Source organism: Vicia villosa, linkage group LG1, assembly GCF_029867415.1.
Source record: "Vicia villosa cultivar HV-30 ecotype Madison, WI linkage group LG1, Vvil1.0, whole genome shotgun sequence".
Lineage (NCBI taxonomy): Eukaryota > Viridiplantae > Streptophyta > Magnoliopsida > Fabales > Fabaceae > Vicia > Vicia villosa.
Genome location: NC_081180.1, coordinates 22,938,812 through 22,948,959, shown reverse-complemented (window position 1 = coordinate 22,948,959; position 10,148 = coordinate 22,938,812). Strand labels below are relative to the sequence as shown.

Genomic DNA, 10,148 nt, shown 5'->3' with positions numbered 1-10,148 from the left:
ACAGGCCCGAGTAATCTTTGAAATTTCAACACTCCCAGTTTCCCTTAACAGGTAAATTGACAGAAACTAAATCGGCGTCACATATGATTCTGCAAAACTAGATGAATGAACCTCATATGGAACAGCTCTACCAGTCACATGTGTTCAAATCGGTATTTATGTTTGTTTCTTGAGTGCTATTTGTATCACTTGGGTTAATATATCCCAAAACATTTCTAAAAGATCAAATTTATCATCAACGTTGGCAACTTCATCCTCCATACGATGTGTCTCCCATATTAAGCACATAATCCCTACTAAGCAAGTAACCCCGAATAAGAATATAACCCAAAATAAATTGGATTTTGAGGAAATTTTCCTTTGAAATGAAATAAAGGAATAAATTTTATATTATAACTTTCTCTTGTAGTATGTTTAATGACACGTGTCTGTTATCTACTTAATATAAATGTAAGGTTGTCATGATGACAACCCTAGACCAAAAACCCTAGCATTTGCCTATGTGTCATCTTCACATAACATCATGCTTATGTGTCATCCTCAGAAAATTCTACCACCAAAAATCCTACCAATTAAATATAACAATAACACTCAAATATATTCTAATTATAATTCTCAAATATATTATTTAATATTATATAACTCTCAAATATATTCTAATTATAAAGTATACAAATATTAGATAAAAAAACTTTTATATGTATATATTTTTAACTTCTACATGTATATATTTTTAATAATATTTTATTTTTAAATTCTACATATTAAATATAATAATAATAATAAGAATTATAATTTTATTATTTAATATTTTGTAACTCCCAAATATATTCCAATTATAAAGTATAAAAATATTAAATAATTTTTTTAAAATGTATGTATTTTAATGTTTTTATTTTTAATAATATTTTATTATTTAATATTTATAACTCAAAATAAAAAGTATACAAATATTAGATTAAAAAATTTTATATGTATATATTTTTAACTTTTATAGTTACAAATAAAAAGATAATATAGTTACAAATAATTTTATATGTATATATATTTTTCACTCAAAATAAAAAGATAATATAGTTACAAATAATTTTAAAAAATAAATAATATAAAAATATGAGTAATTAAAACTGTGTATTATATGTGTAAAGTATTATATATTATATGTTTTATATATCTAAAAATAATACCTATATGTAAAGTATTATATAAGTATTATATATTATATATATATATATATATATATATATATATATATATATATATATATATATATATATATATATATATATATGTATATATATCTAAAACTCTGTATTATATATATAATACCTTTTTTTTTGCAAAAATAATATATGTAAAGTAAAAAATATTTTTATTCTTTTATAATATTTTTCCATTAAAAAGCAGGATTTTGATCTAATTAAGTTCTTATTACAAATTTTAATTTTACTTACAATTTTATTATATTATTTTATTTTTAAAATCTACAAAGAATATCTTTTTTTTTATTGCTATTAATAAAGTTTCTAATAATGGTTTTACAATTTTTAGTTTAATTTTTTTTTAATTACTGCAAAAATGAGGGTTTTGAGAATGAACTGTCGTATGAAACGGTCTATTTAAGTATACATTTTAAGTTATAAATTAAATCATATGGTATAAATTAAATTTAATGATTTGTATTTCCGTTATAAATTTAATTAAAATATATATGATTTTTGATTTTCTTCATAATATCAATTTATTATTCTTAAATCAATCAATCTGTCCCACTTTTTCCTTAAATATATAATCATTCTCACTTTCTTCCTCACACGTATATATTAGACAATTTTTTATCTTTATCAAATCCAAAAGCTTTTGTAAGGTTTCACCTCTTTTTTATCATTCAAATCAATTTCACGCCCATATTTTTCTCTATAAATTTAATTTTGTTATTTTGTTATTTTGATCATATTCGACTTTATTTTATAAATATTATTTTGATCGTATTGAAATTCATTTCATAGTCATATTTATATTGTATAATATAATTTTTAATTACTATTTTGTAAGTTTTGCAATTTGAATGAGAGTCTAATCGGCCCCAACACCATCAAGCAATAATCTTATAACCAAAATTGAAACATACAACTCTTACAATCATTTGCAGCATATTATAATGTAATTTTAGTGATTGTCATAATAGATATTTGCATATTCTCACAATACATGTTGTTCCACTTTCTATGATTATGTTCATAGTCTCTCTCTTTTAAAGCATTATAACAAAAAAAAATAGTTGGTTTTTGTTACAGATCATTTATATAATATAGTCTTTTTATATAAATTATAGGTAGTTTTCTATTTTATTTTACATATCAATTGAATCCTATAAGTTATATTTTTTATTTTAATTTTATTATTTAGTGGTGCCGGAAACTAATGTATCTGAATTTTGTTACGGGTTGATCCCAAGTCTATATTATGTGAGTTTTTTAAATTGAGTTTCAAATGCAAATTTTTACGTGATTTGAATGCTCGGAAGAAAGGAGAATATATAAATTATACAGTGATAAGTGTGATGATGATATGTGGTTTATTGATGTTGTTTTCATTTTTTTTCTATTACAGCCACATTGGAGAGAGTGGAGTAGTCGAACCAAAATGAGAATAATCAGAACAATTGGGATTTGCAAGATAAAGTTGATTGTCATCTTATTTTCAATATAGTAAAGTTGATTGTCATCTTATTTTCAATATAGTAAAGTTGATTGTTCTTTTATTTTCAATATAGTAAAGTGGATTATTGTTTCAGAGCAAAATCGTCAAATTTGCCTTTTATTACTCTAATTAATTGGTATTCGAAATTTAACAATAATGCTAATAAATAAAATATTTATTTAATAAAAGTTAATATGATCTAATTAATAAAATAAAATAAATAATAGTGTTAATAAATAAAATATTAATTTAATCAATAATATATGATCTAATTAATAAAATAAAATCAATAATTGCATATTCAACCATTTGTGTATTATATAGATTTATTACATGTAAATGTTTTATATATAGAATAACGTGATTTACTAGAACGTAATTTGATAATTGTGCTTTTGAAATTTTAATAGCTACATATTTTTCACTACTGTAGTGAAAATTATTTTTTTTTTCAAATTTGATATTTTTAGTATATTAACTATAAATATGCAATTGTTGTTGACATAAATACATTTATTTTAAATCTATTTTTTTTTATTTCTACGATATTAAGATTATTACAATTATATTCATTTGTCCAAAAATTAATATAAATTATAAATTAAATGTTAAACTTATTATAGTTCAAATAGTAATATTTTTATACTCTTAATGTTTTAATATATAAATGCAACCATAATAGATATTATTGTTTCTAATTAAAAAATTAAAAGTATAATTTCAAACATAAGCTAAATGGACTATAAACTAATTTCATATGCAAATATAAAAATTTAATATGAATTAATATAAAATAATGTAATTTTATTTCAAATATTTCCGTGCGGAGCACGGGTGGACAATCTAGTAAGAATAAATTAGAAATCATAAAACTAAGCAGAACAACAATATTACCTCTCAACCATCAATATATATTCTGAATTTTGCATTCTCGCACGACCTCTAGAATGTACAAAACTACACATTATGGGAGATGAGTCGGATCCAATAATCAAATTACAACTTTGGACATCTAAACCCTCTCCAAGTATTGATCTTGCAACAATGACATTGAACTACAAATTAAAAATTTCATCAATAAGTAATAGTATTAGCTCATTATAGTACAACAAATTATGTAAGAAATCAGCATACCAATCTTATGTGAAATTCTTCCACGATTTCATTTTGACATTTTCTAGATTGGTTTTGCAATCTACTACTGTTTCATGCAATACATCACACCTTTGTCACTAGGTACGTCAATAAATGAAAATGTTATGAGTGTGGTAATCCCTAGGAACACCACAATTCTTTTGAAAAAGTAATACTTTTTTTACACTTGAAGATGATCAATATTTTATGACTGTTGATATTTAGGAAGGTGAGCGTATGAGAGCTAATGAAAACAACTTGTTAGGTTTGTTTCATTTTTCACTTCCACGAGCTCTTCGCGGTCAGATTTTCGTCGAAGTATGTTTCTCTATAGATTGTGATGGTATATTAAACATGACTGCAGAAGAAAAAACATGTGGTAATAAATAACATATTACAATAAATAATATTAATGAGAGACTTCCGGTGGAAGAAATTGAGACAATGATTCAAGGAGCTAAGAATTTCAAGGTGGAAGACATGAAGTATATGAAGAAGGTTAGAAGAATGAGAGACTTCCGCCTTGAAATTATTAGTTTCTTGAATCATTCTCTCAATTTCTTCCACTGAAAGTCTCCCGTTAATATTAGTTATTATAATATCTTGTTTATTACGACCTGTTTTTTCTTCTACAATCAGGTTTAATATACCATCACCATCTATAAAGAAACATACTTCGACGACAATCTGACCACGAAGAGCTTGTGGAAGTGAAAAATGAAACAAACCTAACAAGTTTTTTTCATTAGCTCTCCTACGCTCACCTTCGTAAATATCAACAGTGATAAAAAATTGACCATCTTCAAATGTAAAAGAAGTGTTTCTTTTTCACAGGAATTTGGGTGTTCCTAGGGATTACTACACTCGTGACATTTTCATTTATTTACGTACCCATTGACAAAGGTGTAACGTATTGCAAGAAACAATAGTAAATTGCAAAACCAATCCCGAAAATGTCAAAATGAAATCGTGGAAGAATTTCACATGAGATTGGTATGCTGATTTCTTACATAATTTGTTGTATTATAATGATCAAATACTACTACTTATTGATGAATTTTTTAATTTGTAGTTCAATGTCGTTGTTGCAAGATCAATTCTTGAAGAGGGCTTAGATGTCCAAAGTTGTAATTTGATTATTGGATTCGACCCATCTTCCCTAATGTGTAGTTTCGTACATTCTGGAGGTCGTGCGAGAATGCAAAATTCAGATTATATATTGATGGTTGAGAGGTAATAGTGTTGTTCTCCTTAGTTTTATGATTTCTAATTTATTCTTATAACAGACATGTGCCATTAAGCATGCTACAAGAGAAAATTATAATATCAAATATATTCATTTCCTTCAAAGTAAAATTTCCCCAAAATCCAATTTATTTTAGGTTATATTCTTATTAGGGGTTACATGCTTAGTAGAGATTATGTGTTTAGTTGGGGAGACACATAGTATGGAGGATGAAGTTGTCAACGTTGGTGATAAATTTGATCTTTTTGAAAATGTTTCGGGATGGGACAAATAGCATTCAAGGTCAAACATAAATACTGTTTTAAACACCTGTGACTGGTAGAGCTATTCCAGATGAAGTTTATTCAAATAGTTTTGCAGAATCATATGGGACGCTGGTTTAGTTTCTCTCAATTGATCCGTTAAGGGAAACTGAGAGTACTTATCTCAATGATCTAGATATTAAAAAACTGTTTGAAACAGGTATATTGATTTTCCAACCAAATAATTGATGATTAGCTATGAATAGACATATTAAGAAGACTTCTTAACCTTGTGACCAACGATAGCTTTGAAATTCTATTGGCGAAGGAAATAATAAAGTTGACTTACCTTCTCAGTAAGAGTGTATAATATTTTATGTACTCTGCTTAGGTAGGTGGGTTGATGGTAAGCAACTCTTGAGTATGTACAGTTGCCTCTCGGAAGTATGTCATGAGACCTAAAAAGAACCAAAGTCTGTGATACAATTAGCTGAAGATAGCAATACCATGGTTCACCATCCGATATGAACAATGGTTCACCATCCGATCTGATGTGTACACACATCTAAATATGACTGTTATATCGACCAACCCGACCCCAACATTGCTGACATCAGTAGGGGTTAACCCCTACTAATTTAAGTAGCCACTTCTAATTCAAAATTAACTCATTAATTAATTAACTAACTAATTAATTACTATTATTAAAATGAACCAATATAAAATCACCCACTAAATAAATAATAATATTATATATATATATATATATATATATATATATATATATATATATATATAAATTGAAACGGATTATGAAAAGAAAGAGAATAATATTGGTAGAATAAATTATTTTTTATTTTGAACGAAAAAATGATAGATCATAAGACATTAAATTATAATGAGGTAAAGGACGCAGAAGGAGATATCAATAGGAGGTTCAAGGTTTCATCTTTGGAAACTAACATAACCACTCTTGTGCCAATCAAAAAAAAAACTTGACAACCCTATATGAAACACGAACACCAAAAACATGACGTTGACACTCACACGTTAACATTGACACGTTAACATCAATAATAATCTATATAGCACAAACACTAAAATACAACAACGACACATTACCGACACTTACGTGTCGACCCCAATGTTGATACATACACATTTTTCAAAGGTACCGGTGTTGCAAAGACAACAATTGAAGTTTAATCGAACTAAAGCGGAACAATAAGTACAAAACCAATCAACCATCCGCAACATGATTACTACGGATGGGCACAATTCAACCCAATTAATAAAGAACGTTACAAACATGTATCAAATCTAACGATAGCTTTGAAATTCTACAAAATAAAACATGAACAAAATAATTCGGCAAAAATGTAACAAAATAAAACTACAAACCAGCGAAATATAAAAAGGTTAGGTCTTACCCTTTGAGTCCGGAATCAAGTCTGTCTTAGCAATCTCTCTTCGTTTAGTTGGATCAGCGACGAAATTGCATTTGTATGAATATCTTCCTCTATCGTCTCCATGGTCACCCCAGAGTCCTTAAATTAGTAAAATAAAGAAAAGAATTGGAACTCAAAATAATAATGATAAAAAGAAAGGGAAGAACAGAGTATAAAATGTGGTATAAAGTACAAACCAGTTTTCTGGACTTTGTTGGATACTCTGAATAAACATCTTCACGCTTCTTCTTCATTGTTGTGTTGTGTGGACAATCCGTAAAAAAATTATAATAAAAACTAAGTAAGAATGTTTTGTATCCAAAATAAAATAAAATTAGAGGTGAAAAAAAACAAGTAACATCTATTTCTACTATCTACCCATTACTAATCAATTGGCCAAACTACCAATTATGTCCTTTTCTCAAAAAAAAAATTGCACTACCAAAAGGATATTTTAGTAACTAACTAAAGGATTTTAATTGCCAAGTGTCAAATAGTTATTGGAAAGTAGAAAAGTTGTAGTGTTATTTAGTTAGTTACTAAAATATCCTTTTGGTAGTGCAATTTTTTTTTTGAGAAAAGAACATAATTGGTAGTTTGGTGAATTGATTAGTAATGGGTAGATAGTAGATTGGTAGTTTGGTCAATTGATTAGTAATGGGTAGATAGTAGATAGTAGATAGTAGATAACTATTTGACACTTGGCAATTAAAATCCTTTCTCCACTCCAAATAAACCTACACGTGTTACACTCTTTTCTCTTTCTCGTTTTCAATCTCTTTTCCCTCGTCTCTCTCTTTCTCTCCTTCCCTCTTCTCTCTTCTCAAACCCTAAAAATGTCTGAACAAAAAAGCCACAGATTCTCATCCCCGCCGTTGCACACCCAAATCACGTCGGGACTTCCATCCCCATGGTCGCCTCTTTCTCATGCCACCACTGATTTTGGTTCATCAACAAACCCTAACACTACCCATTATTTTCATTCCTGAACATTAGAGATCTACAAATCTCAAAGAAGAATAAACGAAAGTTGTGAGATGGTGAAGTTGCAACAATGACAAATCTGTTTAGTTGATTCTCGCAGTAGTGGAAAACGACAAGGTTTATGGTTAGGTTTCAATTCATTACATTTTTTTTCTCTGTTTTTCGATCTCTTTTTTATCCTCCTTCTAATTCTTAGTTTTTGACAGGATTTACATTAGAGAGGAGAAAAAATGGAACAGACAGAGTGAATCTTTCATCATCATTGTAAGAAAAGTACCTATGTTGGTTTCTTCTTTTGTTTGTGTGTTTTTTTTTAATTTATTCATCTCTATTATCAAAGTACCTATCATCTCTAGCATGGATCTGTGTAAGAAAAGTATCATTGATCGGTGTTGTTGATTGTCTCTCACCTCTAGCATGGATTGCATTTACCAGGAACGATTGTTGTAAGTGAAGGGTGCAGGGTGATTATTATTTAGGATTTTATCTTTTGGTGTCTTATAACTCTCATGTTTTTTATGTCTTGCTTGAATACTTATCACTAGATATTTTCCTTTAGTATGATATTATGTCTCTATGTTACATTAGATATTTTTTAGTGACCTGTTTTTATGTTCATTGATAAATCATGAAGATTTGACTTCTAGAAAAGATGATGTAAAAATGGTTTCAAGAGTGTAAGTCTAAATCTTACTTTCCAAAAGATAAGGTTATCCATCACTAGATATTTTCATTGATCTCTTTTTATTTTTTATTGCTTCCTATTTTTCAGTTCATGGAGCTTGAGAGAAAACTGAAAGAATGGGAATAAAGCTCATGATCCACGCTTAAACAACAGGTTCTAATTTATTTATGCTAAACTAAAAGTGTAAGGTTGATCAAACCAAGAGCAAGAAAGTGATGACATTGACATCTTTTTATTATATTACTATGCAAAATTATGTATAATAATATTACATTTATAAATGGTGCCATAAATTGAGTTACCTTATCCTAAAAATAAGTTTAGAGAATAATGCAGTAAGCCATGTCTATATGAGTTTATGCTTTGATAGATAATTTATATAGGTAATTGAAAAAGCTAGAGTTGAGAATTCAAGTTAATTGGATTTGTTTTTTTGCTGCAGGTATGAAAAAGAAGGGACGTAGTTGGCATTTTGGAAGCCTATGATACATCTCATCAGAGCTCGAAATTGTCGTGAATTTGAAATTTTATGGTGGTCTTGTCTTTGGTTTGTTCTACGGAGAAAGTTTAGTGTCTTTAGTTGTTTAAGACAATTTTATATTTCAAGTTGAGTTAGCTATTGATATAATATTTATGCTAAATTGTTTGTGAGAAGATGTTTTTTCCAACACAAATCAGTTCAAGTATATGGATTTCCTTTACACTTTAAGAAGCTAATACATTGTCCTAAATTCATTGTGACATTATTTATGGTTACTGACTTTTTGCGAACCAGAATTTCTTGTGCCAAAGAATAATATTGCAGCTTACTAAAGAATTTCTCTCTCCTTATAAAGTACAATTTCAATTGAAGTACAATTTCAATTGAAAATATAATATAGTTGCATATTTATGATTATTATTCATTTATAATTGAATCATTCATTTTAAATTTACATGTTTTAAATATATTTTATACAATATTAAATAAATTTACATGATATTAGGCTGTAGTTTACGGGTCACTATCAACATAATACATATTTTATTTATTTTTTCAAATGTTAAAATTTTTTTTATTCTTTTTCTGTCTCATGGATCAATTTTTTTCTTAGCTTAATTATTTAATAATTAAGTAATTCATTTTAAATTTATTTGCATAATGTATTTTTTAAATTTTAAAAATATAATACACTACCTCATTCTCTTTCTCTTTATAAAGTACAATTTCAATTGAAAATATAATATAGTTGCATATTTATGATTATTATTCATTTATAATTAAATCATTCATTTTAAATTTACATGTTTTTAAATAAATTTGATACAATATTAAATAAATTTATATGATATTATGTTGTAGTTTACGGATCACTATCAATATGATACATATTTTATTTATTTTTTCAAATGTTAAAGTTCTTTTTATTCTCTTTCCGTCTCATGATCAATTTTTTTTTGTATAATTATTTAATAATTAAGTAATTCATTTTAGATTTATTTGTATAATGTATTTTTTTTTTAAAAAAATTTTAATAACATGAAAAATGTATTTATCTCATGGGTCACTAACAAGACAATATTTATTTTAGTTTAATCAATCATTATTTTAATTAAAGAGAGAAAATATTTATTTTTAAATATTAATTTTTTCTCCATCTCATAATTATATGTTTTCTTCTTTGTGTATGATTATCTAATATAATTAAATCTATATGATTACTCTT

At 26.6% G+C, this 10,148-nt stretch overlaps 1 long non-coding RNA gene across 1 annotated transcript; it reads left to right on the top strand.

The window, feature by feature from the left end:
* The first annotated feature begins 7,516 nt into the window (after positions 1-7,516).
* Positions 7,517-9,216, top strand: LOC131602657 (uncharacterized). Its single transcript, XR_009284122.1, has 3 exons — positions 7,517-7,881; positions 7,964-8,595; positions 8,885-9,216. It is a non-coding gene; the product is annotated as an uncharacterized LOC131602657 (long non-coding RNA).
* The last annotated feature ends 932 nt before the right edge of the window (positions 9,217-10,148 follow it).